General features: G+C 39.7%; 21 non-coding genes and 11 pseudogenes across 21 annotated transcripts; all 32 read right to left on the reverse strand.

The window, feature by feature from the left end:
• Positions 1-2,251: 2,251 nt before the first annotated feature.
• On the reverse strand, positions 2,252-2,370 carry LOC128646166 (uncharacterized; annotated as a pseudogene).
• A 353-nt stretch (positions 2,371-2,723) lies between these two features.
• LOC128646224 (uncharacterized) lies at positions 2,724-2,832 on the reverse strand (annotated as a pseudogene).
• An 834-nt stretch (positions 2,833-3,666) lies between these two features.
• LOC128646275 (5S ribosomal RNA) lies at positions 3,667-3,785 on the reverse strand. Its single transcript, XR_008400238.1, has one exon. It is a non-coding gene; the product is annotated as a 5S ribosomal RNA (ribosomal RNA).
• Positions 3,786-4,142: 357 nt separating this feature from the next.
• LOC128646298 (5S ribosomal RNA) lies at positions 4,143-4,261 on the reverse strand. Its single transcript, XR_008400258.1, has one exon. It is a non-coding gene; the product is annotated as a 5S ribosomal RNA (ribosomal RNA).
• Positions 4,262-4,293: 32 nt separating this feature from the next.
• On the reverse strand, positions 4,294-4,411 carry LOC128646183 (uncharacterized; annotated as a pseudogene).
• A 1,562-nt stretch (positions 4,412-5,973) lies between these two features.
• LOC128646276 (5S ribosomal RNA) lies at positions 5,974-6,092 on the reverse strand. Its single transcript, XR_008400239.1, has one exon. It is a non-coding gene; the product is annotated as a 5S ribosomal RNA (ribosomal RNA).
• A 719-nt stretch (positions 6,093-6,811) lies between these two features.
• On the reverse strand, positions 6,812-6,930 carry LOC128646284 (5S ribosomal RNA). Its single transcript, XR_008400246.1, has one exon. It is a non-coding gene; the product is annotated as a 5S ribosomal RNA (ribosomal RNA).
• Positions 6,931-7,290: 360 nt separating this feature from the next.
• LOC128646184 (uncharacterized) lies at positions 7,291-7,409 on the reverse strand (annotated as a pseudogene).
• Positions 7,410-8,263: 854 nt separating this feature from the next.
• Positions 8,264-8,382, reverse strand: LOC128646174 (5S ribosomal RNA). Its single transcript, XR_008400218.1, has one exon. It is a non-coding gene; the product is annotated as a 5S ribosomal RNA (ribosomal RNA).
• Positions 8,383-8,737: 355 nt separating this feature from the next.
• On the reverse strand, positions 8,738-8,856 carry LOC128646187 (5S ribosomal RNA). Its single transcript, XR_008400219.1, has one exon. It is a non-coding gene; the product is annotated as a 5S ribosomal RNA (ribosomal RNA).
• Positions 8,857-9,217: 361 nt separating this feature from the next.
• Positions 9,218-9,336, reverse strand: LOC128646285 (5S ribosomal RNA). Its single transcript, XR_008400247.1, has one exon. It is a non-coding gene; the product is annotated as a 5S ribosomal RNA (ribosomal RNA).
• Positions 9,337-9,694: 358 nt separating this feature from the next.
• Positions 9,695-9,812, reverse strand: LOC128646378 (5S ribosomal RNA). The gene has a single exon (XR_008400310.1). It is a non-coding gene; the product is annotated as a 5S ribosomal RNA (ribosomal RNA).
• An 820-nt stretch (positions 9,813-10,632) lies between these two features.
• On the reverse strand, positions 10,633-10,751 carry LOC128646206 (uncharacterized; annotated as a pseudogene).
• A 359-nt stretch (positions 10,752-11,110) lies between these two features.
• LOC128646198 (5S ribosomal RNA) lies at positions 11,111-11,229 on the reverse strand. Its single transcript, XR_008400220.1, has one exon. It is a non-coding gene; the product is annotated as a 5S ribosomal RNA (ribosomal RNA).
• Positions 11,230-11,584: 355 nt separating this feature from the next.
• LOC128646210 (5S ribosomal RNA) lies at positions 11,585-11,703 on the reverse strand. The gene has a single exon (XR_008400221.1). It is a non-coding gene; the product is annotated as a 5S ribosomal RNA (ribosomal RNA).
• A 354-nt stretch (positions 11,704-12,057) lies between these two features.
• LOC128646157 (uncharacterized) lies at positions 12,058-12,176 on the reverse strand (annotated as a pseudogene).
• Positions 12,177-12,283: 107 nt separating this feature from the next.
• Positions 12,284-12,402, reverse strand: LOC128646181 (uncharacterized; annotated as a pseudogene).
• Positions 12,403-12,761: 359 nt separating this feature from the next.
• On the reverse strand, positions 12,762-12,880 carry LOC128646221 (5S ribosomal RNA). The gene has a single exon (XR_008400222.1). It is a non-coding gene; the product is annotated as a 5S ribosomal RNA (ribosomal RNA).
• Positions 12,881-13,235: 355 nt separating this feature from the next.
• LOC128646232 (5S ribosomal RNA) lies at positions 13,236-13,354 on the reverse strand. Its single transcript, XR_008400223.1, has one exon. It is a non-coding gene; the product is annotated as a 5S ribosomal RNA (ribosomal RNA).
• A 355-nt stretch (positions 13,355-13,709) lies between these two features.
• Positions 13,710-13,828, reverse strand: LOC128646243 (5S ribosomal RNA). Its single transcript, XR_008400224.1, has one exon. It is a non-coding gene; the product is annotated as a 5S ribosomal RNA (ribosomal RNA).
• A 355-nt stretch (positions 13,829-14,183) lies between these two features.
• LOC128646255 (5S ribosomal RNA) lies at positions 14,184-14,302 on the reverse strand. The gene has a single exon (XR_008400225.1). It is a non-coding gene; the product is annotated as a 5S ribosomal RNA (ribosomal RNA).
• A 355-nt stretch (positions 14,303-14,657) lies between these two features.
• LOC128646263 (5S ribosomal RNA) lies at positions 14,658-14,776 on the reverse strand. The gene has a single exon (XR_008400227.1). It is a non-coding gene; the product is annotated as a 5S ribosomal RNA (ribosomal RNA).
• A 355-nt stretch (positions 14,777-15,131) lies between these two features.
• LOC128646265 (5S ribosomal RNA) lies at positions 15,132-15,250 on the reverse strand. Its single transcript, XR_008400228.1, has one exon. It is a non-coding gene; the product is annotated as a 5S ribosomal RNA (ribosomal RNA).
• Positions 15,251-15,605: 355 nt separating this feature from the next.
• On the reverse strand, positions 15,606-15,724 carry LOC128646266 (5S ribosomal RNA). Its single transcript, XR_008400229.1, has one exon. It is a non-coding gene; the product is annotated as a 5S ribosomal RNA (ribosomal RNA).
• A 355-nt stretch (positions 15,725-16,079) lies between these two features.
• On the reverse strand, positions 16,080-16,198 carry LOC128646267 (5S ribosomal RNA). The gene has a single exon (XR_008400230.1). It is a non-coding gene; the product is annotated as a 5S ribosomal RNA (ribosomal RNA).
• Positions 16,199-16,549: 351 nt separating this feature from the next.
• On the reverse strand, positions 16,550-16,668 carry LOC128646268 (5S ribosomal RNA). The gene has a single exon (XR_008400231.1). It is a non-coding gene; the product is annotated as a 5S ribosomal RNA (ribosomal RNA).
• Positions 16,669-17,019: 351 nt separating this feature from the next.
• On the reverse strand, positions 17,020-17,138 carry LOC128646269 (5S ribosomal RNA). The gene has a single exon (XR_008400232.1). It is a non-coding gene; the product is annotated as a 5S ribosomal RNA (ribosomal RNA).
• A 355-nt stretch (positions 17,139-17,493) lies between these two features.
• On the reverse strand, positions 17,494-17,612 carry LOC128646270 (5S ribosomal RNA). Its single transcript, XR_008400233.1, has one exon. It is a non-coding gene; the product is annotated as a 5S ribosomal RNA (ribosomal RNA).
• Positions 17,613-23,886: 6,274 nt separating this feature from the next.
• Positions 23,887-24,005, reverse strand: LOC128646179 (uncharacterized; annotated as a pseudogene).
• Positions 24,006-24,360: 355 nt separating this feature from the next.
• Positions 24,361-24,479, reverse strand: LOC128646203 (uncharacterized; annotated as a pseudogene).
• A 357-nt stretch (positions 24,480-24,836) lies between these two features.
• Positions 24,837-24,954, reverse strand: LOC128646159 (uncharacterized; annotated as a pseudogene).
• Positions 24,955-25,310: 356 nt separating this feature from the next.
• On the reverse strand, positions 25,311-25,429 carry LOC128646143 (uncharacterized; annotated as a pseudogene).
• Positions 25,430-25,636: the final 207 nt, after the last annotated feature.

Consider the following 25,636-nt stretch of genomic DNA (forward strand, 5'->3'; position numbering starts at 1 on the left):
TTTTCACTTCTTGAAAGCTTCTCCTGTGATGCCGAATAAAATCTTTAACCCTCCCATTTCAGCTGTCTCTTCAGATGTGTGCACATACAAACGTTTGGCTGCAAGAAGCCTTAGTATGTTGCTCCAGGGCACTAAGATAACAGCAGCTGTCCCTTTAATAACCAATTTTTCAATATTTAAAGGGGCAGATAGCAAAATAAAATGTTGGTGGAAAGGATTATTTCATTAATATTAAAAAGATATGTTTCCGTCATGAATCCTCACCTTTTGTAATATATTTCACGAGAATTTGAATTGAAAGCTGACTCCTGTACTATCCCTCTGTGAGGACCTTTATGCAAAGCCTGTCACTGAAAGCTATTTACATACCCCTTAAGTGTGTGCCCTGCTCTTTTGCTACCTGTTTATGAGTATTATGACTGCGCATACACAGCGCTCATCACTTTACGCAGAACAGCAAGCAATAGTAGCGATTGTGCAGATCCGGATTTCTTTTTCACCAACAAGTAACTCACATGCATTGCCGTTATGAGAGACTGAGCATTTTGAATGGGAGATTTCTGAACCATGAGAATGAGTCCACAGCCTATACATATTGATTCATATAGTTTTCAATAGAGCGCGCTTTTAAAAAAATACTTATTGTTTGCGCACTAACCCAACACTGTGTAAGACCTACAGCTGAAGTAAGTTAAAGCACCTTTTCTTATACCATATACCTTTTAACCCTTATAAAAAATATTGTAGTAATATTTCAGTTAATCATTTTATTAGATAGTGTGTATATATGGGTGTAACACTTTATTTTAATGTACTTATGTTGTATTTGGTGCACATTTTTTTAAAAACCCTAACAGTTTGCGCTATGGGGCCGATTTACTAATGTGCCGGCGGACATGATCTGCTGTAGCAGATCATGTCCGCCGCACATCAATAAATGCTGACAGCATACGCTGTCGGCATTTATCATTGCACAAGCATTTATAGTGAAATGCTTGTGCAATGCCACCCCCTGCACATTCGCGGCCGCTAGCAGGGGGTGTCAATCATCCTGATTGTATCCGATTGGGCTGATTGCTGTCCGCCACCTCAGAGGTGGCAGATGAGTTAAGAAGCAGCGGTCATAAGACCACTGCTTCTTAACTCCTGTTTCCAGCGAGCCCAAAGGCTCGCACGGAAACAGATGCATACGGGTGTTGATAAATCGACCCCTAGAGCTTCACTCGCACAAACTTGACAAATTCAGTGCATTTGCATGCATAGGTGTCTGCTCCCCACCCTGATCCCTGACTATAATAGTCCAGACTGGACTGGAGTCCAGATAAGTCAAAAAGAGAAGTGACCTTTTATTACGATGTGTTTTATTAAAGTGAAAGCAATATTGTTAAACAGAGTTGTCTTATCGGATGATAAAAAAAACCTGCCAGCATAGAGATAGAAGAAATTCAGAAAAACATATTGACAACGATTCCCTTGAATATATTTTAGTTTCTAATTCAGAATGAGGATTATGGCCCTTTGTTACATAATAAATATTTAGTTTGCAGCTTTTCAAAAGGTAAATAGTAAAATTCAGTTTCATTATATATTATCTTATATAATATATTTTAATATATGTTGAAATAATTCCTAAAGGTGCTAAAAGTGACATAAAAAGATGTGTCTAAGAAATTATTACTTCCACGGTATGACTTCAATGTAAGTATAATCAATGCAAAGTATCTTCAAATCAATAAATATGTAAAATCAAGGAAATGGAAAAAAGTACCGGACATGGTGTTCCCAGGCGGTCTCCCATCCAGGAATTGACCAGGCCTGGCCCTGCTTAACTTCTGAGATCAGACGGGATTGGTTGCATTCAAGGCAGTGTGGAGGTAGACAAGTGTGGAGGTAGACAATTAGCACCTCTTCCCAACGTGTTTTGTTCTTGCTCATGCTGTCATTCACAGTCTGTATAAAATTGAAGAGTTAAAACGGGGTTAAAATTTAGATGGCAAATATATAAATAAATTAATAAATAGTGCCAGTACAGGCCCAGAATCACTTGCTGACCCATGACAAAAAGTATACACAGATAAAGAGTTTCCTGCCCCTCTTTCTGCCTGCCTGCCTGTCTGTCTTTACAAAAGATAATTATCTTTAATACAATGGACATCTGATTTTTAGTAATTGCAAGATACAGTTGTTTCAAAGAATATTGCTACTATCAGTAAATATGAAGCATGCTTCACTGCTTTAAAAATAAAAAAAAAGCCTACCGCACCTGGTGTTCCCAGACGGTCTCCCATCCTGGTACTGACCAGGCCTGGCCCTGCTTAACTTTTGAAATCAGACGGGATCGGGTGCATTCAAGGCAGTGTTGCAGTAAACACTTAGTTGCTCTTCCCAATGCGTTTTGTTGCTCATGCTGTCATTCACAGTCTGTAAAAAATTGAAGGCTTAAAACGGGGTTAAAAATTAGATGGCAAATATATAAATAAATTAATAAATAGTGCCAGTACAGGCCCAGAATCACTTGCTGACCCATGACAAAAAGTATACACAGATAAAGAGTTTCCTGCCCCTCTTTCTGCCTGCCTGCCTGTCTGTCTTTACAAAAGATAATTATCTTTAATACAATGGACATCTGATTTTTAGTAACTGCAAGATACAGTTGTTTCAAAGAATATTGCTACTATCAATAAATTTGAAGCATGCTTCACTGCTTTAAAAATAAAAAATAAATCCTACCGCACCTGGTGTTCCCAGGCGGTCACCCATCCAGGTATTGACCAGGCCTGGCCCTGCTTAACTTCTGGGATCAGGTGCATTCAAGGCAGTGTGGCGGTAGACACTTAGTGCCTCTTCCAAATGCGTTTTGTTCTTGCTCATGCTGTCATTCACAGTCTGTAAAAAATTGAAGAGTTAAAACGGGGTTAAAAATTAGATGGCAAATATATAAATAAATTAATAAATAGTGCCAGTACAGGCCCAGAATCACTTTCTGACCCATGACAACAAGTATACACAGATAAAGAGTTTCCTGCCCCTCTTTCTGCCTGCCTGCCTGTCTGTCTTTACAAAAGATAATTATCTTTAATTCAATGGACATCTGATTTTTAGTAACTGCAAGATACAGTTGTTTCAAAGAATATTGCTACTATCAGTAAATATGAAGCATGCTTCACTGTTTTAAAAATGGAAAAAAAAAAGTACCGGACATGGTGTTCCCAGGCGGTCTCCCATCCAGGAATTGACCAGGCCTGGCCCTGCTTAACTTCTGAGATCAGACAGGATTGGTTGCATTCAAGGCAGTGTGGAGGTAGACAATTAGCGCCTCTTCCCAACGTGTTTTGTTCTTGCTCATGCTGTCATTCACAGTCTTTAAAAAATTGAAGAGTTAAAACGGGGTTAAAATTTAGATGGCAAATATATAAATAAATTAATAAATAGTGCCAGTACAGGCCCAGAATCACTTGCTGACCCATGACAAAAAGTATACACAGATAAAGAGTTTTCTGCCCCTCTTTCTGCCTGCCTGCCTGTCTGTCTGTCTTTACAAAAGATAATAATCTTTAATACAATGGACATCTGATTTTTAGTAATTGCAAGATACAGTTGTTTCAAAGAATATTGCTACTATCAGTAAATATGAAGCATGCTTCACTGCTTTAAAAATAAAAAAAAAGCCTACCGCACCTGGTGTTCCCAGGCGGTCTTCCATCCAGGTACTGACCAGGCCTGGCCCTGCTTAACTTCCGAGATCAGACGGGATCGGGTGCATTCAAGGCAGTGTGGCGGTAGACACTTAGTGCATCTTCCCAATGCGTTTTGTTCTTGCTCATGCTGTCATTCACAGTCTGTAAAAAATTGAAGAGTTAAAACGGGGTTAAAAATTAGATGGCAAATATATAAATAAATTAATAAATAGTGCCAGTACAGGCCCAGAATCACTTGCTGACCCATGACAACAAGTATACACAGATAAAGAGTTTCCTGCCCCTCTTTCTGCCTTCCTGCCTGTCTGTCTTTACAAAAGATAATTATCTTTAATACAATGGACATCTGATTTTAAGTAATTGCAAGATACAGTTGTTTCAAAGAATATTGCTACTAGTAATTAATATGAAGCATGCTTCACTGCTTTAAAAAAAAAAAAAAAAAGCCTACCGCACCTGGTGTTCCCAGGCGGTCTCCCATCCAAGTACTGACCAGGCCTGGCCCTGCTTAACTTCCGAGATCAGACAGGATCGGGTGCATTCAAGGCAGTGTGGAGGTAGACACTTAGCGCTACTTCCAAAAGTGTTTTGCTCTTGCTCATGCACCTGGTGTTCCCAGGCAGTCTCCCATCCAGGTACTGACCAGGCCTGGCCCTGCTTAACTTCCGAGATCAGACGGGATCGGGTGCATTCAAGGCAGTGTGGCGGTAGACACTTAGTGCCTCTTCCCAATGGGTTTTGTTCTTGCTCATGCTGTCATTCACAGTTTGTAAAAAAATGAAGAGTTAAAACAGGGTTAAAAATTAGATGGCAAATATATAAATAAATTAATAAATAATGCCAGTACAGGCCCAGAATCACTTTCTGACCCATGACAACAAGTATACACAGATAAAGCGTTTCCTGACCCTCTTTCTGCCTGCCTGCCTGTCTGTCTGTCTTTACAAAAGATAATTATCTTTAATTCAATGGACATCTGATTTTTAGTAACTGCAAGATACAGTTGTTTCAAAGAATATTGCTACTATCAGTAAATATGAAGCATGCTTCACTGCTTTAAAAATGGGAAAAAAAAAGCGCACCGCACATGGTGTTCCCAGGAGGTCTTCGATCCAGGAATTGACCAGGCCTGGCCCTGCTTAACTTCTGAGATCAGACGTGATTGGTTGCATTCAAGGAAGTGTGGAGGTAGACAATTAGCGCCTCTTCCCAACGTGTTTTGTTCTTGCTCATGCTGTAAGTCACCCATCCAGGTATTGACCAGGCCTGGCCCTGCTTAACTTCTGAGATCAGACGGGATCAGGTGCATTCAAGGCAGTGTGGCGGTAGACACTTAGCGCCTCTTCCAAATGCGTTTTGTTCTTGCTCATGCTGTCATTCACAGTCTGTAAAAAATTGAAGAGTTAAAACGGGGTTAAAAATTAGATGGCAAATATATAAATAAATTAATAAATAGTGCCAGTACAGGCCCAGAATCACTTTCTGACCCATGACAACAAGTATACACAGATAAAGAGTTTCCTGCCCCTCTTTCTGCCTGCCTGCCTGTCTTTACAAAAGATAATTATCTTTAATTCAATGGACATCTGATTTTTAGTAACTGCAAGATACAGTTGTTTCAAAGAATATTGCTACTATCAGTAAATATGAAGCATGCTTCACTGTTTTAAAAATGGAAAAAAAAAAAGTACCGGACATGGTGTTCCCAGGCGGTCTCCCATCCAGGAATTGACCAGGCCTGGCGCTGCTTAACTTCTGAGATCAGACAGGATTGGTTGCATTCAAGGCAGTGTGGAGGTAGACAAGTGTGGAGGTAGACAATTAGCACCTCTTCCCAACGTGTTTTGTTCTTGCTCATGCTGTCATTCACAGTCTGTATAAAATTGAAGAGTTAAAACGGGGTTAAAATTTAGATGGCAAATATATAAATAAATTAATAGATGGCAAATATATAAATAAATTAATAAATTAATAAATAGAATCACTTGTTGACCCATGACAAAAAGTATACACAGATAAAGAGTTTTCTGCCCCTCTTTCTGCCTTCCTGCCTGTCTGTCTTTACAAAAGATAATTATCTTTAATACAATGGACATCTGATTTTAAGTAATTGCAAGATACTGTTGTTTCAAAGAATATTGCTACTACAAAAGATAATAATCTTTAATACAATGGACATCTGATTTTTAGTAATTGCAAGATACAGTTGTTTCAAAGAATATTGCTACTATCAGTAAATATGAAGCATGCTTCACTGCTTTAAAAATAAAAAAAAAGCCTACCGCACCTGGTGTTCCCAGGCGGTCTTCCATCCAGGTACTGACCAGGCCTGGCCCTGCTTAACTTCCGAGATCAGACGGGATCGGGTGCATTCAAGGCAGTGTGGCGGTAGACACTTAGCGCGTCTTCCCAATGCGTTTTTTTCTTGCTCATGCTGTCATTCACAGTCTGTAAAAAATTGAAGAGTTAAAACGGGGTTAAAAATTAGATGGCAAATATATAAATAAATTAATAAATAGTGCCAGTACAGGCCCAGAATCACTTGCTGACCCATGACAAAAAAGTATACACAGATAAAGAGTTTCCTGCCCCTCTTTCTGCCTGCCTGCCTGTCTGTCTGTCTTTACAAAAGATACTTATACAATGGACACCTGGTGTTACCAGGCGGTCCCCCATCCAGGTACTGACCAGACCTGGCCCTGCTTAGCATCCGAGATCAGACGGGATCGGTTGCATTCAAGGCAGTGTGGCGGTGAACACTTAGTGCTTCTTCCCAATGCGTTTTGTTCTTGCTCATGCTGTCATTCACAGTCTGTAAAAAATTGAAGAGTTAAAACGGGGTTAAAAATTAGATTGCAAATATATAAATAAATTAATAAATAGTACCAGTACAGGCCCAGAATCACTTGCTGACCCATGACAACAAGTATACACAGATAAAGAGTTTCCTGCCCCTCTTTCTGCCTTCCTGCCTGTCTGTCTTTACAAAAGATAATTATCTTTAATACAATGGACATCTGATTTTAAGTAATTGCAAGATACAGTTGTTTCAAAGAATATTGCTACTAGTAATTAATATGAAGCATGCTTCACTGCTTTAAAAAAAAAAAAAAAGCCTACCGCACCTGGTGTTCCCAGGCGGTCTCCCATCCAGGTACTGACCAGGCCTGGCCCTGCTTAACTTCCGAGATCAGACAGGATCGGGTGCATTCAAGGCAGTGTGACGGTAGACACTTAGCAGCTCTTCCCAATGCATTTTGTTCTTGCTCATGCTGTCATTCATAGTCTGTAAAAAATTGAAGAGTTAAAACGGGGTTAAAAATTAGATGGCAAATATATAAATAAATTAATAAATAGTGCCAGTACAGGCCCAGAATCACTTTCTGACCCATGACAACAAGTATACACAGATAAAGAGTTTCCTGCCCCTCTTTCTGCCTGCCTGCCTGTCTGTCTGTCTTTACAAAAGATAATTATCTTTAATACAATGGACATCTGATTTTTAGTAACTGCAAGATACAGTTGTTTCAAAGAATATTGCTACTACCAATAAATATGAAGCATGCTTCACTGCTTTAAAAATAAAAAATAAATCCTACCGCACCTGGTGTCCCCAGGCGGTCCCCCATCCAGATATTGACCAGTCCTGGCCCTGCTTAACTTCCGAGATCAGACGGGATCGGGTGCATTCAGGGCAGCGTGGCGGTAGACGCTTAGCACCTCTTCCCAATGCGTTTTGTTCTTGCTCATGCTGTCATTCACAGTCTGTAAAAAATTGAAGAGTTAAAACGGGGTTAAAAATTAGATGGCAAATATATAAATAAATTAATAAATAGTGCCTGTAAAGGCCCAGAATCACTTTCTGACCCATGACAACAAGTATACACAGATAAAGAGTTTCCTGCCCCTCTTTCTGCCTGCCTGCCTTTCTGTCTGTCTTTACAAAAGATAATTATCTTTAATTCAATGGACATCTGATTTTTAGTAACTGCAAGATACAGTTGTTTCAAAGAATTTTGCTACTATCAGTAAATATGAAGCATGCTTCACTGCTTTAAAAATGGAAGAAAATAAAGTACCGGACATGGTGTTCCCAGGCGGTCTCCCATCCAGGAATTGACCAGGCCTGGCCCTGCTTAACTTCTGAGATCAAACGGGATTGGTTGCATTCAAGTCAGTGTGGAGGTAGACAAGTGTGGAGGTAGACAATTAGCGCCTCTTCCCAACGTGTTCTGTTCTTGCTCATGCTGTCATTCACAGTCTGTATAAAATTGAAGAGTTAAAACGGGGTTAAAATTTAGATGGCAAATATATAAATAAATTAATAAATAGTGCCAGTACAGGCCCAGAATCACTTGCTAACCCATGACAAAAGGTATTCACAGATAAAGAGTTTCCTGCCCCTCTTTCTGCCTGCCTGCCTGTCTGTCTGTCTTTACAAAAGATAATAATCTTCAATACAATGGACATCTGATTTTTAGTAATTGCAAGATACAGTTGTTTCAAAGAATATTGCTACTATCAGTAAATATGAAGCATGCTTCACTGCTTTAAAAATAAAAAAAAGCCTACCGCACCTGGTGTTCCCAGGCGGTCTCCCATCCAGGTACTGACCAGGCCTGGCCCTGCTTAACTTCCGAGATCAGACGGGATCGGGTGCATTCAAGGCAGTGTGGCGGTAGACACATAGCGCATCTTCCCAATGCGTTTTGTTCTTGCTCATGCTGTCATTCACAGTCTGTAAAAAATTGAAGAGTTAAAACGGGGTTAAAAATTAGATGGCAAATATATAAATAAATTAATAAATAGTGCCAGTACAGGCCCAGAATCACTTGCTGACCCATGACAAAAAGTATACACAGATAAAGAGTTTCCTGCCCCTCTTTCTGCCTGCCTGCCTGTCTGTCTTTACAAAAGATAATTATCTTTAATACAATGGACATCTGATTTTTAGTAATTGCAAGATACAGTTGTTTCAAAGAATATTGCTACTATCAGTAAATATGAAGCATGCTTCACTGCTTTAAAAATAAAAAAAAAGCCTACCGCACCTGGTGTTCCCAGGCGGTCTCCCATCCAGGTACTGACCAGGCCTGGCCCTGCTTAACTTCCGAGATCAGACGGGATCGGGTGCATTCAAGGCAGTGTGGCGGTAGACACTTAGCGCATCTTCCCAATGCGTTTTGTTCTTGCTCATGCTGTCATTCACAGTCTGTAAAAAATTGAAGAGTTAAAACAGGGTTAAAAATTAGATGGCAAATATATAAATAAATTAATAAATAGTGCCAGTACAGGCCCAGAATCACTTGCTGACCCATGACAAAAAGTATACACAGATAAAGAGTTTCCTGCCCCTCTTTCTGCCTGCCTGCCTGTCTGTCTGTCTTTACAAAAGATAATTATCTTTAATACAATGGACATCTGATTTTTAGTAATTGCAAGATACAGTTGTTTCAAAGAATATTGCTACTATCAGTAAATATGAAGCATGCTTCACTGCTTTAAAAATGAAAAAAAAAAGCCTACCGCACCTGGTGTTCCCAGGCGGTCTCCGATCCAGGTACTGACCAGGCCTGGCCCTGCTTAACTTCCGAGATCAGACGGGATCGGGTGCATTCAAGGCAGTGTGGCGGTAGACACATAGCGCATCTTCCCAATGCGTTTTGTTCTTGCTCATGCTGTCATTCACAGTCTGTAAAAAATTGAAGAGTTAAAACGGGGTTAAAAATTAGATGGCAAATATATAAATAAATTAATAAATAGTGCCAGTACAGGCCCAGAATCACTTGCTGACCCATGACAAAAAGTATACACAGATAAAGAGTTTCCTGCCCCTCTTTCTGCCTGCCTGCCTGTCTGTCTGTCTTTACAAAAGATAATTATATTTAATACAATGGACATCTGATTTTTAGTAATTGCAAGATACAGTTGTTTCAAAGAATATTGCTACTATCAGTAAATATGAAGCATGCTTCACTGCTTTAAAAATAAAAAAAAGCCTACCGCACCTGGTGTTCCCAGGCGGTCTCCCATCCAGGTACTGACCAGGCCTGGCCCTGCTTAACTTCGAGATCAGACGGGATCGGGTGCATTCAAGGCAGTGTGGCGGTAGACACATAGCGCATCTTCCCAATGCGTTTTGTTCTTGCTCATGCTGTCATTCACAGTCTGTAAAAAATTGAAGAGTTAAAACGGGGTTAAAAATTAGATGGCAAATATATAAATAAATTAATAAATAGTGCCAGTACAGGCCCAGAATCACTTGCTGACCCATGACAAAAAGTATACACAGATAAAGAGTTTCCTGCCCCTCTTTCTGCCTGCCTGTCTGTCTTTACAAAAGATAATTATCTTTAATACAATGGACATCTGATTTTTAGTAATTGCAAGATACAGTTGTTTCAAAGAATATTGCTACTATCAGTAAATATGAAGCATGCTTCACTGCTTTAAAAATAAAAAAAAAGCCTACCGCACCTGGTGTTCCCAGGCGGTCCCCCATCAAGGTATTGACCAGTCCTGGCCCTGCATAACTTCCGAGATCAGGTGCATTCAGGGCAGCGTGGCGGTAGACACTTAGCACCTCTTCCCTATGCATTTTGTTCTTGCTCATGCTGTCATTCACAGTCTGTAAAAAATTGAAGAGTTAAAACGGGGTTAAAAATTAGATGGCAAATATATAAATAAATTAATAAATAGTGCCAGTACAGGCCCAGAATCACTTTCTGACCCATGACAACAAGTATACACAGGTAAAGAGTTTCCTGCCCCCCTTTCTGCCTGCCTGCCTTTCTGTCTGTCTTTACAAAAGATAATTATCTTTAATTCAATGGACATCTGATTTTTAGTAACTGCAAGATACAGTTGTTTCAAAGAATTTTGCTACTATCAGTAAATATGAAGCATGCTTCACTGCTTTAAAAATGGAAGAAAAAAAATACCGGACATGGTGTTCCCAGGAAGTCTCCCATCCAGGAATTGACCAGGCCTGGCCCTGCTTAACTTCCGAGATCAGACGGGATCGGGTGCATTCAAGGCAGTGTGGCGGTAGACACATAGCGCATCTTCCCAATGCGTTTTGTTCTTGCTCATGCTGTCATTCACAGTCTGTAAAAAATTGAAGAGTTAAAACGGGGTTAAAAATTAGATGGCAAATATATAAATAAATTAATAAATAGTGCCAGTACAGGCCCAGAATCACTTGCTGACCCATGACAAAAAAGTATACACAGATAAAGAGTTTCCTGCCCCTCTTTCTGCCTGCCTGCCTGTCTGTCTGTCTTTACAAAAGATAATTATCTTTAATACAATGGACATCTGATTTTTAGTAATTGCAAGATACAGTTGTTTCAAAGAATATTGCTACTATCAGTAAATATGAAGCATGCTTCACTGCTTTAAAAATAAAAAAAAGCCTACCGCACCTGGTGTTCCCAGGCGGTCTCCCATCCAGGTACTGACCAGGCCTGGCCCTGCTTAACTTCCGAGATCAGACGGGATCGGGTGCATTCAAGGCAGTGTGGCGGTAGACACATAGCGCATCTTCCCAATGCGTTTTGTTCTTGCTCATGCTGTCATTCACAGTCTGTAAAAAATTGAAGAGTTAAAACGGGGTTAAAAATTAGATGGCAAATATATAAATAAATTAATAAATAGTGCCAGTACAGGCCCAGAATCACTTGCTGACCCATGACAAAAAGTATACACAGATAAAGAGTTTCCTGCCCCTCTTTCTGCCTGCCTGCCTGTCTGTCTTTACAAAAGATAATTATCTTTAATACAATGGACATCTGATTTTTAGTAATTGCAAGATACAGTTGTTTCAAAGAATATTGCTACTATCAGTAAATATGAAGCATGCTTCACTGCTTTAAAAATAAAAAAAAAGCCTACCGCACCTGGTGTTCCCAGGCGGTCTCCCATCCAGGTACTGACCAGGCCTGGCCCTGCTTAACTTCCGAGATCAGACGGGATCGGGTGCATTCAAGGCAGTGTGGCGGTAGACACATAGCGCATCTTCCCAATGCGTTTTGTTCTTGCTCATGCTGTCATTCACAGTCTGTAAAAAATTGAAGAGTTAAAACGGGGTTAAAAATTAGATGGCAAATATATAAATAAATTAATAAATAGTGCCAGTACAGGCCCAGAATCACTTGCTGACCCATGACAAAAAGTATACACAGATAAAGAGTTTCCTGCCCCTCTTTCTGCCTGCCTGCCTGTCTGTCTTTACAAAAGATAATTATATTTAATACAATGGACATCTGATTTTTAGTAATTGCAAGATACAGTTGTTTCAAAGAATATTGCTACTATCAGTAAATATGAAGCATGCTTCACTGCTTTAAAAATAAAAAAAAGCCTACCGCACCTGGTGTTCCCAGGCGGTCTCCCATCCAGGTACTGACCAGGCCTGGCCCTGCTTAACAATTGAGATCATATGGGATCGTGTGCATTCAAGGCAGTGTGACGGTAGACACTTAGCAGCTCTTCCCAATGCATTTTGTTCTTGCTCATGCTGTCATTCATAGTCTGTAAAAAATTGAAGAGTTAAAATGCTTCACTGCTTTAAAAATAAAAAATAAATCCTACCGCACCTGGTGATCCCAGGCGGTCCCCCATCAAGGTATTGACCAGTCCTGGCCCTGCTTAACTTCCGAGATCAGACGGGATCGGGTGCATTCAGGGCAGCGTGGCGGTAGACACTTAGCACCTCTTCCCTATGCGTTTTGTTCTTGCTCATGCTGTCATTCACAGTCTGTAAAAAATTGAAGAGTTAAAACGGGGTTAAAAATTAGATGGCAAATATATAAATAAATTAATAAATAGTGCCAGTACAGGCCCAGAATCACTTTCTGACCCATGACAACAAGTATACACAGGTAAAGAGTTTCCTGCCCCTCTTTCTTTCTGCCTGCCTTTCTGTCTGTCTTTACAAAAGATAATTATCTTTAATTCAATGGACATCTGATTTTTAGTAATTGCAAGATACAGTTGTTTCAAAGAATATTGCTACTATCAGTAAATATGAAGCATGCTTCACTGCTTTAAAAATAAAAAAAAAGCCTACCGCACCTGGTGTTCCCAGGCGGTCTCCCATCCAGGTACTGACCAGGCCTGGCCCTGCTTAACTTCCGAGATCAGACGGGATCGGGTGCATTCAAGGCAGTGTGGCGGTAGACACTTAGCGCATCTTCCCAATGCGTTTTGTTCTTGCTCATGCTGTCATTCACAGTCTGTAAAAAATTGAAGAGTTAAAACGGGGTTAAAAATTAGATGGCAAATATATAAATAAATTAATAAATAGTGCCAGTACAGGCCCAGAATCACTTGCTGACCCATGACAAAAAGTATACACAGATAAAGAGTTTCCTGCCCCTCTTTCTGCCTGCCTGCCTGTCTGTCTTTACAAAAGATAATTATCTTTAATACAATGGACATCTGATTTTTAGTAATTGCAAGATACAGTTGTTTCAAAGAATATTGCTACTATCAGTAAATATGAAGCATGCTTCACTGCTTTAAAAATAAAAAAAAAGCCTACCGCACCTGGTGTTCCCAGGCGGTCTCCCATCCAGGTACTGACCAGGCCTGGCCCTGCTTAACTTCCGAGATCAGACGGGATCGGGTGCATTCAAGGCAGTGTGGCGGTAGACACATAGCGCATCTTCCCAATGCGTTTTGTTCTTGCTCATGCTGTCATTCACAGTCTGTAAAAAATTGAAGAGTTAAAACGGGGTTAAAAATTAGATGGCAAATATATAAATAAATTAATAAATAGTGCCAGTACAGGCCCAGAATCACTTGCTGACCCATGACAAAAAGTATACACAGATAAAGAGTTTCCTGCCCCTCTTTCTGCCTGCCTGCCTGTCTGTCTTTACAAAAGATAATTATCTGTAATACAATGGACATATGATTTTTAGTAATTGCAAGATACAGTTGTTTCAAAGAATATTGCTACTATCAGTAAATATGAAGCATGCTTCACTGCTTTAAAAATAAAAAAAAAGCCTACCGCACCTGGTGTTCCCAGGCGGTCTCCCATCCAGGTACTGACCAGGCCTGGCCCTGCTTAACTTCCGAGATCAGACGGGATCGGGTGCATTCAAGGCAGTGTGGCGGTAGACACATAGCGCATCTTCCCAATGCGTTTTGTTCTTGCTCATGCTGTCATTCACAGTCTGTAAAAAATTGAAGAGTTAAAACGGGGTTAAAAATTAGATGGCAAATATATAAATAAATTAATAAATAGTGCCAGTACAGGCCCAGAATCACTTGCTGACCCATGACAAAAAGTATACACAGATAAAGAGTTTCCTGCCCCTCTTTCTGCCTGCCTGCCTGTCTGTCTTTACAAAAGATAATTATCTTTAATACAATGGACATCTGATTTTTAGTAATTGCAAGATACAGTTGTTTCAAAGAATATTGCTACTATCAGTAAATATGAAGCATGCTTCACTGCTTTAAAAATAAAAAAAAAGCCTACCGCACCTGGTGTTCCCAGGCGGTCTCCCATCCAGGTACTGACCAGGCCTGGCCCTGCTTAACTTCCGAGATCAGACGGGATCGGGTGCATTCAAGGCAGTGTGGCGGTAGACACTTAGCGCATCTTCCCAATGCGTTTTGTTCTTGCTCATGCTGTCATTCACAGTCTGTAAAAAATTGAAGAGTTAAAACGGGGTTAAAAATTAGATGGCAAATATATAAATAAATTAATAAATAGTGCCAGTACAGGCCCAGAATCACTTGCTGACCCATGACAAAAAGTATACACAGATAAAGAGTTTCCTGCCCCTCTTTCTGCCTGCCTGCCTGTCTGTCTTTACAAAAGATAATTATCTTTAATACAATGGACATCTGATTTTTAGTAATTGCAAGATACAGTTGTTTCAAAGAATATTGCTACTATCAGTAAATATGAAGCATGCTTCACTGCTTTAAAAATAAAAAAAAAGCCTACCGCACCTGGTGTTCCCAGGCGGTCTCCCATCCAGGTACTGACCAGGCCTGGCCCTGCTTAACTTCCGAGATCAGACGGGATCGGGTGCATTCAAGGCAGTGTGGCGGTAGACACATAGCGCATCTTCCCAATGCGTTTTGTTCTTGCTCATGCTGTCATTCACAGTCTGTAAAAAATTGAAGAGTTAAAACGGGGTTAAAAATTAGATGGCAAATATATAAATAAATTAATAAATAGTGCCAGTACAGGCCCAGAATCACTTGCTGACCCATGACAAAAAGTATACACAGATAAAGAGTTTCCTGCCCCTCTTTCTGCCTGCCTGCCTGTCTGTCTTTACAAAAGATAATTATATTTAATACAATGGACATCTGATTTTTAGTAATTGCAAGATACAGTTGTTTCAAAGAATATTGCTACTATCAGTAAATATGAAGCATGCTTCACTGCTTTAAAAATAAAAAAAAAGCCTACCGCACCTGGTGTTCCCAGGCGGTCTCCCATCCAGGTACTGACCAGGCCTGGCCCTGCTTAACTTCCGAGATCAGACGGGATCGGGTGCATTCAAGGCAGTGTGGCGGTAGACACATAGCGCATCTTCCCAATGCGTTTTGTTCTTGCTCATGCTGTCATTCACAGTCTGTAAAAAATTGAAGAGTTAAAACGGGGTTAAAAATTAGATGGCAAATATATAAATAAATTAATAAATAGTGCCAGTACAGGCCCAGAATCACTTGCTGACCCATGACAAAAAGTATACACAGATAAAGAGTTTCCTGCCCCTCTTTCTGCCTGCCTGCCTGTCTGTCTTTACAAAAGATAATTATCTGTAATACAATGGACATCTGATTTTTAGTAATTGCAAGATACAGTTGTTTCAAAGAATATTGCTACTATCAGTAAATATGAAGCATGCTTCACTGCTTTAAAAATAAAAAAAAAGCCTACCGCACCTGGTGTTCCCAGGCGGTCTCCCATCCAGGTACTGACCAGGCCTGGCCCTGCTTAACTTCCGAGATCAGACGGGATCGGGTGCATTCAAGGCAGTGTGGCGGTAGACACATAGCGCATCTTCCCAATGCGTTTTGTTCTTGCTCATGCTGTCATTCACAGTCTGTAAAAAATTGAAGAGTTAAAACGGGGTTAAAAATTAGATGGCAAATATATAAATAAATTAATAAATAGTGCCAGTACAGGCCCAGAATCACTTGCTGACCCATGACAAAAAGTATACACAGATAAAGAGTTTCCTGCCCCTCTTTCTGCCTGCCTGCCTGTCTGTCTTTACAAAAGATAATTATCTTTAATACAATGGACATCTGATTTTTAGTAATTGCAAGATACAGTTGTTTCAAAGAATATTGCTACTATCAGTAAATATGAAGCATGCTTCACTGCTTTAAAAATAAAAAAAAAGCCTACCGCACCTGGTGTTCCCAGGCGGTCTCCCATCCAGGTACTGACCAGGCCTGGCCCTGCTTAACTTCCGAGATCAGACGGGATCGGGTGCATTCAAGGCAGTGTGGCGGTAGACACATAGCGCATCTTCCCAATGCGTTTTGTTCTTGCTCATGCTGTCATTCACAGTCTGTAAAAAATTGAAGAGTTAAAACGGGGTTAAAAATTAGATGGCAAATATATAAATAAATTAATAAATAGTGCCAGTACAGGCCCAGAATCACTTGCTGACCCATGACAAAAAGTATACACAGATAAAGAGTTTCCTGCCCCTCTTTCTGCCTGCCTGTCTGTCTTTACAAAAGATAATTATCTTTAATACAATGGACATCTGATTTTTAGTAATTGCAAGATACAGTTGTTTCAAAGAATATTGCTACTATCAGTAAATATGAAGCATGCTTCACTGCTTTAAAAATAAAAAAAAAGCCTACCGCACCTGGTGTTCCCAGGCGGTCTCCCATCCAGGTACTGACCAGGCCTGGCCCTGCTTAACTTCCGAGATCAGACGGGATCGGGTGCATTCAAGGCAGTGTGGCGGTAGACACATAGCGCATCTTCCCAATGCGTTTTGTTCTTGCTCATGCTGTCATTCACAGTCTGTAAAAAATTGAAGAGTTAAAACGGGGTTAAAAATTAGATGGCAAATATATAAATAAATTAATAAATAGTGCCAGTACAGGCCCAGAATCACTTGCTGACCCATGACAAAAAGTATACACAGATAAAGAGTTTCCTGCCCCTCTTTCTGCCTGCCTGTCTGTCTTTACAAAAGATAATTATCTTTAATACAATGGACATCTGATTTTTAGTAATTGCAAGATACAGTTGTTTCAAAGAATATTGCTACTATCAGTAAATATGAAGCATGCTTCACTGCTTTAAAAATAAAAAAAAAGCCTACCGCACCTGGTGTTCCCAGGCGGTCTCCCATCCAGGTACTGACCAGGCCTGGCCCTGCTTAACTTCCGAGATCAGACGGGATCGGGTGCATTCAAGGCAGTGTGGCGGTAGACACTTAGCGCATCTTCCCAATGCGTTTTGTTCTTGCTCATGCTGTCATTCACAGTCTGTAAAAAATTGAAGAGTTAAAACGGGGTTAAAAATTAGATGGCAAATATATAAATAAATTAATAAATAGTGCCAGTACAGGCCCAGAATCACTTGCTGACCCATGACAAAAAGTATACACAGATAAAGAGTTTCCTGCCCCTCTTTCTGCCTGCCTGCCTGTCTGTCTTTACAAAAGATAATTATCTTTAATACAATGGACATCTGATTTTTAGTAATTGCAAGATACAGTTGTTTCAAAGAATATTGCTACTATCAGTAAATATGAAGCATGCTTCACTGCTTTAAAAATAAAAAAAAAGCCTACCGCACCTGGTGTTCCCAGGCGGTCTCCCATCCAGGTACTGACCAGGCCTGGCCCTGCTTAACTTCCGAGATCAGACGGGATCGGGTGCATTCAAGGCAGTGTGGCGGTAGACACATAGCGCATCTTCCCAATGCGTTTTGTTCTTGCTCATGCTGTCATTCACAGTCTGTAAAGAATTGAAGAGTTAAAACGGGGTTAAAATTTAGATGGCAAATAACATAATTTATGTAAGAACTTACCTGATAAATTCATTTCTTTCATATTAGCAAGAGTCCATGAGCTAGTGACGTATGGGATATACATTCCTACCAGGAGGGCAAAGTTTCCCAAACCTTAAAATGCCTATAAATACACCCCTCATCACACCCACAATTCATTTTAACAATTAGCCAAGAAGTGGGGTGATAAAGGAGCGAAAGCATCAAAAAAATAAGGAATTGGAATAATTGTGCTTTATACAAAAAAATCATAACCACCACAAAAAAGGGTGGGCCTTATGGACTCTTGCTAATATGAAAGAAATGAATTTATCAGGTAAGTTCTTACATAAATTATGTTTTCTTTCATGTAATTAGCAAGAGTCCATGAGCTAGTGACGTATGGGATAGCAGATACCCAAGATGTGGAATTTCCACGCAAGAGTCACTAGAGAGGGAGGGATAAAATAAAGACAGCCAATTCCGCTGAAAAAATAATCCACAACCCAAAACAAAAGTTTTAATCTTTATAATGAAAAAAACTGAAATTATAAGCAGACGAATCAAACAGAAACAGCTGCCTGAAGTACTTTTCTACCAAAAACTGCTTCAGAAGAAGAAAACACATCAAAATGGTAGAATTTAGTAAAAGTATGCAAAGAAGACCAAGTTGCTACTTTACAAATCTGATCAACAGAAGCTTCATTCCTAAAAGCCCAGGAAGTAGAAACTGACCTAGTAGAATGAGCCATAATTCTTTGAGGCGGGGACTTACCCGACTCTACATAAGCATGATGAATCAAAGACTTTAACCAAGACGCCAAAGAAATGGCAGAATCCTTTTGACCTCTCCTGGAACCAGAAAAGATAACAAACAGACTAGAAGTCTTTCTAAAATCTTTAGTAGCTTCAACATAATATTTCAAAGCTCTAACTACATCCAAAGAATGTAACGATCTCTCCTTAGAATTCTTAGGATTAGGACATAATGAAAGGACAACAATTTCTCTATTAATGTTGTTAGAATTCACAACCTTAGGTAAAAATTGAAATGAAGTCCGCAGCGCCTTATCCTGATGAAAAATCAGAAAAGGAGATTCACAAGAAAGAGCAGATAACTCAGAAACTCTTCTAGCAGAAGAGATAGCCAAAAGGAACAGTACTTTCCAAGAAAGTAATTTAATGTCCAGAGAATGCATAGGCTCAAACGGAGGAGCCTGTAAAGCTGACAAAACCAAATTAAGACTCCAAGGAGGAGAGATTGGCTTAATGACGGGTTTGATACGGACCAAAGCCTGTACAAAACAATGAATATCAGGAACATTAGCAATCTTTCTGTGAAAAAGAACAGAAAGAGCAGATATTTGTCCTTTCAAAGAACTTGCAGACAAACCTTTAACCAAACCATCCTGAAGAAATTGTAAAATTCTAGGAATTCTGAAAGAATGCCAGGAGAATTTATGAGAGGAACACCAAGAGATGTAAGTCTTCCAAACTCGATAATAAATTTTCCTAGATACAGATTTACGAGCCTGTAACATAGCATTAATCACTGAGTCAGAGAAACCTCTATGACTAAGTATCAAGCGTTCAATCTCCATACCTTCAAATTTAATGATTTGAGATCGTGATGGAAAAAAGGGCCTTGAGATAGAAGGTCTGGCCTTAACGGAAGTGTCCAAGGTTGACAACTGGCCATCCGAACGAGATCCGCAAACCAAAACCTGTGCAGCCATGCTGGAGCCACCAGCAGTACAAGTGAGCGCTCCATTAGAATTTTGGAGATTACTTTCGGAAGAAGAACTAGAGGCGGAAAGATATAAGCAGGATGATAATTCCAAGGAATTGACAACGCATCCACTGCTTCCGCCTGAGGATCCCGGGATCTGGACAGATACCTGGAAAGTTTCTTGTTCAGATGAGAGGCCATCAGATCTATTTCTGGAAGACCCCAGATTCGAACAATCTGAAGAAAAAACTCTGGATGAAGAGACCATTCGCCCGGATGTAACGTCTGGCGACTGAGATAATCCGCTTCCCAATTGTCTACACCTGGGATGTGAACCGCAGAAATTAGGAGCTGGATTCCGCCCATACAAGTATCCGAGATACTTCTTTCATAGCTTGAGGACTGTGAGTCCCACCTTGATGATTGACATATGCCACGGTCGTGACATTGTCTGTTTGAAAACAAATAAATGATTCTCTCTTCAGAAGAGGCCAAAATTGAAGAGCTCTGAAAATCGCACGGAGTTCCAAAATGTTGATTGGTAATCTCGCCTCCTGAGATTCCCAAACCCCTTGCGCTGTCAGAGATCCCCATACAGCTCCCCAACCTGATAGACTCGCATCTGTTGATCCTCCAACCATGATTTTGAAGAAACAACACAAGTTGATTTGTATGAGATTCTGCAGAATGTGAAGACTGAGCAAGTACCAAGATATCGTCCAAATAAGGAAATACTGCAATACCCTTTTCTCTGATTACAGAGAGAAGGGCACCGAGAACCTTCGAAAAGATCCTTGGCGCTGTTGCTAGACCAAATGGAAGAGCAATAAACTGGTAATGCTTGTCTAGAAAAGAGAATCTCAGAAACTGATAGTGATCTGGAGGAATTGGAATATGCAGGCATGCATCCTGTAAGTCTATTGTAGACATATAATGCCCTTGCTGAACAAAAGGCAGAATAGTTCTTATAGTCACCATTTTGAATGTTGGTATCCTTACATAACGATTCAATATCTTTAGATCCAGAACTGGTCTGAAAGAATTCTCTTTCTTTGGTATGATGAATAGATTCGAATAAAACCCCAGACCTTGTTCCAGAACTGGAACTGGTATAATTACCCCAGCTAACTCTAGGTCTGAAACACATTTCAGAAACACCTGAGCCTTCACTGGATTGACTGGAATGCGTGAGAGAAAGAATCTTCTCACAGGCGGTCTTACTTTGAAACCTATTCTGTACCCTTGCGAAACAATGTTCTGAATCCAAAGATTGTGAACCGAATTGATCCAAACCGAATTGAAAAATCGTAACCTGCCCCCTACCAGCTGCGCTGGAATGAGGGCCGCACCTTCATGGGGATTTAGGAGCTGGTTTTGACTTTCTAGAAGGCTTGGATTTATTCCAGACTGGATTAGTTTTCCAACCGGAAACTGTTCCTTTAGGGGAAGGATAGGACTTCTGCTCCTTATTCTGACGAAAGGAACGAAAACGATTAGCAGCCCTGTAATTACCTTTAGATTTTTTGCCCTAAGGCAAAAAGGCACCCTTCCCTCCAGTAACAGTTGAAATTATAGAATCCAACTGAGAACCAAACAACTTATTACCTTGGAAAGAGAGAGAAAGCAAAGTTGACTTAGAAGTCATATCTACATTCCAGGATTTAAGCCATAAAGCTCGTCTAGCTAAAATAGCTAAAGACATATACCGGACATCAACTCTAATGATATCAAAAATGGCATCACAGACAAAGTTATTAGCGTGTTGAAGAAGTTTAACAATGCCATATGTATTATGATCTGTCACTTGTTGCGCTAAAGCCTCCAACCAGAAAGTTGAAGCTGCTGCAACATCAGCCAAAGAGATAGCAGGTCTTAGTAGATTACCTGAACATAAATAAGCTTTTCTTAAAAAAGATTCAATTTTCCTATCTAAAGGATCTTTAAACGAAGTGCTATCTGCCGTAGGAATAGCAGTACATTTGGCAAGAGTAGAGATAGCCCCATCGACTTTAGGGATTTTATCCCAAAACTCCAATCTATCAGATGGCACAGGGAACAATTTCTTAAACCTTGGAGAAGGAGTAAATGAAGTACCCAGACTATCCTATTGCCTAGCAATCACATCTGAGATAGCATCAGGAACTGGAAAAACTTCCGGAATTAACACATGAGGTTTATAAACCGAATTTAAACGTTTAGCAGTTTTAGTATCAAGAGGACTAGACTCCTCCATATCTAAAGCAATCAAAACTTCTTTAAGTAATGAACGAATAAACTCCATCTTAAATAAATATGAAGATTTATCAGTATCAATATCTGAAGTTGAATCTTCTGAACCGGAAAAAACCTCATCAGAAACAGATAAGTCAGAATGATGGCAGTCACCTAAAAATTCATCTGAAGTGTGAGAAGTTTTGAAAGACCTTTTACGTTTACTGGAAGGAGGAATAACAGACAGAGCCTTCCTAATAGAATTAGAAACAAATTCTTTAACATTAACAGGAACATCCTGAACAATAGATGTTGAAGGAACAACAACAGTTAAAGGATTATTACTAATGGAAACACAATCTGCATTGGAAAGTTTATCATGACAGCTTTCACAAACTACAGCTGGAGGAACAGTTACCACAAGCTTACAACATATACACTTAAAGGGACAGTCAACCATAGAATTGTTATTGTTTTAAAAGATAGATAATCCCTTTATTACTCATTCCCCAGTTTTGCATAACCAACACAGTTATATTAATGTACTTTTTACCTTTGTGATTACTAGGAACCTTCTTCCAGACCCCTGATCACATGACTGTGACTGTTTATTATCTATTGTCTTAAATTTAGCATTGTATTGTGCTAGATCTTAAATAACGTTCTGTGCCTGAACACAGTGTTATCTATATAGCCCACGTGTACTTTCTGTCTCTTTGTGTTGAATAGAGATTTAAAAAGCATGTGATAAGAGGCAGCCCTCAAAGGCTTAGAAATTAGCATATGAGCCTACCTATGTTTAGTTTAAACTAAGAATACCAAGGGAAAAAAGCAAATTTGATGATAAAAGTAAATTGGAAAGTCGATTAAAATTAAAAGTCCTATCTGAATAATGAAAGTTTAATTTATACTTGACTGTCCCTTTAACTTTGGTAGAACCAGCATCAGGCAGCGTCTGTCCATTAGTGGATTTTGATCCAGGGTCAGGATGAGACATCTTGCAATATGTAATAGAAAAAACAACATATAAAGCAAAATTATCAAATTCCTTAAATGACAGTTTCAGGAATGGGAAAGAATGCAAAAAATAAGCTTCTAGAACCAGAAGCAGAGAAAAAGAAAAGTTTAAATAATGTGAGTAAAAAAGACACCCACATTTTTTTGGCGCAAAAAAATGTCTGAATACGCATGCGTAACAGAATACAACTTCCGGCGTAAATTACGTCACCGGAAATGACAAAATTTTTAGCGCCAAAAAAAGTTTGCTCCAAAAATGACGTAATAAAAAGAAACATTTTCTGCCCCCGCGAGCCTAACAGCATGCAGGAAAAATTGGTCAAATGAAATTTTTCAAGGTAAGAAAAAATAATTAAATGCATTATCCCAATAATGAAACTGACAGTCTGTATTTAAAAAGGAATACTGATTATTCTGAATCAAGGCATTATAAGCTTATAGACATATATTTAGAACTTTACATATAAAGTGCCCAACCATAGCGCAGAGTGTCACAAAGAATAAGATTTACTTACCCCTGGACACTCCTCTACATATAGCAGATAGCCAAACCAGTACTGAAACGAGAATCAGTAGAGGTAATGGTATATAAGAGTATATTGTCGATCTGAAAAGGGAGGTAGGAGAAGAAATCTCTACGACCGATAACAGAGAACCTATTAAATAAATCCCCTAGAGGTAGACCATTGAATTCAAATAGGCAATACTCTCTTCACGTCTCTCTGACATTCGCTGCACTTCGAGAGGAAAACCGGACTTCAACCTATTGGGAAGCGCATATCAACAAAGAATCTTAAGCACAAACTTACTTCACCACCTCAACGGGAGGCAAAGTTTGTAAAAACTGAATTGTGGGTGTGGTGAGGGGTGTATTTATAGGCATTTTAAGGTTTGGGAAACTTTGCCCCTCCTGGTAGGAATGTATATCCCATACGTCACTAGCTCATGGACTCTTGCTAATTACATGAAAGAAATATATATAAATAAATTAATAAATAGTGCCAGTACAGGCCCAGAATCACTTGCTGACCCATGACAAAAAGTATACACAGATAAAGAGTTTCCTGCCCCTCTTTCTGCCTGCCTGCCTGTCTGTCTTTACAAAAGATAATTATCTTTAATACAATGGACATCTGATTTTTAGTAATTGCAAGATACAGTTGTTTCAAAGAATATTGCTACTATCAGTAAATATGAAGCATGCTTCACTGCTTTAAAAATGAAAAAAAAAAAGCCTACCGCACCTGGTGTTCCCAGGCGGTCTCCCATCAAGGTACTGACCAGGCCTGGTGCTGCTTAACTTCCGAGATAAGACGGGATCGGGTGCATTCAAGGCAGTGTGGCGGTGGACACTTAGCGCCTCTTCCCAATGCGTTTTGTTCTTGCTCATGCAGTCATTCACAGTCTGTAAAAAATTGAAGAGTTAAAACAGGGTTAAGAATTAGATGGCAAATATATAAATAAATTAATAAATAGTGCCAGTACAGGCCCAGAATCACTTGCTGACCCATGACAAAAAGTATACACAGATAAAGAGTTTCCTGCCCCCCTTTCTGCCAGCCTGCCTGTCTGTCTTTACAAAAGATAATTATCTTTAATACAATGGACATCTGATTTTTAGTAATTGCAAGATACAGTTGTTTCAAAGGATATTGCTACTATCAGTAAATATGAAGCATACTTCACTGCTTTAAAAATGAAAAAAAAGCCTCCCGCACCGGGTGTTCCCTGGCGGTCTCCCATCCAGGTACTGACCAGGCCTGGCGCTGCTTAACTTCTGAGATTAGACGGGATCGGGTGCATTCAAGGCAGTGTGGCGGTGGACACGTAGTGCCTCTTCCCAACGCGTTTTGTTCTTGCTCATGTTGTCATTCACAGTCTGTAAAAAATTGAAGAGTTAAAATGGGGTTAAAATTTAGATGGCAAATATATAAATAAATTAATAAATAGTGCCAGTACAGGCCCAGAATCACTTGCTGACCCATGACAAATAGTATACACAGATAAAGAGTTTCCTGCCCCTCTTTCTGCCTGCCTTTCTGTCTGTCTTTACAAAAGATAATTATCTTTGATACAATGGACATCTAATTTTTAGTAATTGCAAGATACAGTTGTTTCAAAGAATATTGCTACTATCAGTAAATATGAAGAATGCTTCGATTCTTTAAAAATGAAAAAAAAACGCCTACCGCACCTGGTGTTCCCAGGCAGTCTCCCATCTAGGTACTGACCAGGCCTGGCCCTGATTAACTTCCGAGATCAGACGGGATCGGGTGCATTCAAGGCAGGTGGCGGTAGACACATAGTGCCTCTTCCCAACGCGTTTTGTTCTTGCTCATGCTGTCATTCACAGTCTGTAAAAAATTGTAGAGTTAAAACGGGGTTAAAATTTAGATGGCAAACATATAAATAAATTAATAAATAGTGCCAGTACAGGCCCAGAATTACTTGCTGACCCATGACAAAAAGTATACACAGATAAAGAGTTTCCTGCCCCTCTTTCTGCCTGTCTGTCTATCTTTACAAAAGATAATTATCTTTAATACAATGGACATTTAATTTTTAGTAATTGCAAGATACAGTTGTTTCAAATAATATTGCTACTATCAGTAAATATGAAGTATGCTTCACTGCTTCAAAAATGAAAAAAAAAAAAAGCCTACCGCACCTGGTGTTCCCAGACGGTCTCCCATCCAGGTACTGACCAGGCCTGGCCCTGCTTAACTTCCAAGATCAGACAGGATAGGGTGAATTCAAGGCAGTGTGGCAGTAGACACTTACCCAGATAGCAAGGATAACTTGCCACAAACTTGTAGCTAACTTTTGCAGCAGGTTTTCACTGGCAAGTGTGTTTACTTGCATCATAATTGCAGCAAAAGTTCTAGTTGACACTTTTTGAACTTGCAGCAAGTTTGCCTGGCAAGTCTCTAGCAAGAGAATTTCTGGCAAGTCAACTGCAAGAGCTCTGCAAGTTTGTTGTCA

The sequence above is a fragment of the Bombina bombina genome, chromosome 1, assembly GCF_027579735.1.
Source record: "Bombina bombina isolate aBomBom1 chromosome 1, aBomBom1.pri, whole genome shotgun sequence".
Taxonomy (NCBI): Eukaryota; Metazoa; Chordata; class Amphibia; order Anura; family Bombinatoridae; genus Bombina; species Bombina bombina.